We start from the raw sequence: 2509 nt of genomic DNA on the forward strand, positions 1-2509 counted from the left end.
GAGAAGTAATTTGTTTAAGATCCATTAGTCTAGTGATTAAAAAAGACAAAACTTTTTTTTAACTTCTCTAGTAGTAAAAAAATAACTTTTTGGTGGGGATGGGGTAAAGAAGAGGAGAGAGTCAGGAGAAAATGTGTATGTGTTTGTGAAGGGATAAAACAAGTGTTAAAAAGCAGTTGACAAATTGATCCTTTATTCTTGTTGTCAGGAACTCTGAGAACCCAGAATGGCTACAGGTAGAAAAAGGATATATAGATCCACCATTAGCAATGCTAGTGGTGCCCAACCTATATCCTCCTCATATTCACTGTGGTGATTTTAAAATATGTTCACAAATTCTTTGATATGCCTCCTTTCACAATGTGGAAACTGATAACTCCCCCTCTACCTAGAAATCACTAGAATTAGTGATTTGCTTCTAACCAAAATAGAATATGGCAGAATTAGATAATGATATGTGACTGCCAAGACCAGGTTGTAAAAGGTATTGCAGTTTCCTTCTTGCTTTCTCTCTCTTGGATTGCTCACTCTGAAGAAACCAGTTGCTATGTTTTGGATACTCGACTAGCTTTAAAGAGGGGCCCACATGGTAAGAAAATGAGCCCTCCTGCTAACAGCTGTATAAGTGAGCCATCTTGGAAGTGGGTCCTCCAGCCCAGTCAAGTCTTCAGATGACTGAAGCCCGGCTGACATCTTGAATGCAACTTCATGAGAAATCTCAATCCAGAACTACCCAGTTAAGCTGATTTCCTGATCCATAAAAACAGTGGTTTAGACCCAACAAACATTATCTCACAAAATATGGGAGTAATTTGTTATCTACTTGTTATCCAATACATAATTAATATATTCACTATTCTAGTGCATGCCAACCCAACAGCTACCCACTGAAGGCTCTTGTAACTGTGTGCCTAAGAGCTTTCTCCAGCTGCTGGAACCCACTCATCCAGCATGTAGGGTCAGGCAAGAAGTACTAAGGAGTCAGCATCCCCAGAAGCAACCCTCAATCAAAGACAGAAAGTTTGTTGGATAAATATTTCAACCATCTTATCCCTAAATGTACAGCACCATCTTCCAGAGGTCCCCAACAATACTGAGGCCCAGGTGCTCATAGGTAAGTAACCTGCTCATTTAAGCACACTTTATTGGCTTCTATTCCATGTCCATCTTACTTCCCCACTCCCCTACCCATAACTACTGGCATCATCTCCCAAACAAAATACTGCTACTCAAATCCTTCCCTCAGGGTCTGCTTTTGGGGTAACCTAACCTGAGACACCATGAAAAAATTGTATCACAGCCTTTCTATTAAAATAATATAAAATTATGGGAGAAAAAAATATACAGTAAGGAGGCTGGATACAGTGATACACACCTGTAGTCCTAGCACTCTGGGAGGCCAAGGAGGGAGGATCACTTGAGGCCAGGAGTCTGAGACCAGCCTGAGCAACAGAAAGACCCCATGTATACCCAAAATAGAAAAATTAGTTGGGCATGGTGGCATATACCTGTAATCTCAGCTTCTTAGGAAGTTGAGGTAGGAGGATCACTTGAGCCGAGGAGTTTGAAGTTACAGTGAACTATGATGAGGCACTGCACTCCAGCCTGGGCAACAGAGTGAGACCCTGTCTCAAAAAAATATATATACAGTAAGAAATTAAGAAAAATGTTCTTTTTTTAAAAGACAAAATGACTATTCTTGATCATATAATAGCTTTTAGTGCAACTGTGCCTCTCACCACTATGAATTCTACAGCTCATTGTTAAAGACTAGGATAGAGAAAGAATAAGAGGGCTGAAGACACAGAAGGTATAGTTGCTTCATCTTCAGTCTGGTATAGTGGAGATCTTTAGTTTGGGGTGCTAACCTTGAAGAAAGTGGCTCTGAGTAAAGCATTCTTTAGATAAACAGCTCTATCCTCCCCTATTCAAACTGGTTTGGGTCAGGATTGCCCGTAATAGGATTTTCTGAATTGGAATTAAAGAAATATAGTTCTCTAGCAACTCCAGGATTCACATATATACACCTTCCCAGCTTTACCAACAGAGATGTTTGGGCCTGATTTTTGCCTTGAGGAGAAAGCCTGAGAGAATAAAGGTGAAACAAAGACAGAAGCAGAGAAGGAAGGGGAAGAGTTAGGGTCCACAGGTATTTTAAGCCCTGGTTCCAATTATTCCTGAATTCATTAATATCTCTGGCCCTCTTATCGATTACTTACATAAGCCAATAAATTCTTTTTTTGCCTTATCTAATTTTGAGTTGCAAGTGAAAGAAACCCAACATGTGAATACTGATTAATACATCTTATTTTAATAATCCTAAAATAATCAGACATTTCTCTTCTTGAACCTCCAGCTCCCAAACTGGTCTTAATAAGGCTAATTGAGTTTAATTTAAATGTCAACTTTCACCTAAAAAGAAATAGAGGCTATACTAAAATAAATAAATAAATATATATATGGCAGGTGCTTTACAGAGAGAAATTTTAGTCTATGTGCATCCTTGCAG

This window comes from Microcebus murinus, chromosome X (genome assembly GCF_040939455.1).
Source record: "Microcebus murinus isolate Inina chromosome X, M.murinus_Inina_mat1.0, whole genome shotgun sequence".
In the NCBI taxonomy this organism is placed as follows: domain Eukaryota; kingdom Metazoa; phylum Chordata; class Mammalia; order Primates; family Cheirogaleidae; genus Microcebus; species Microcebus murinus.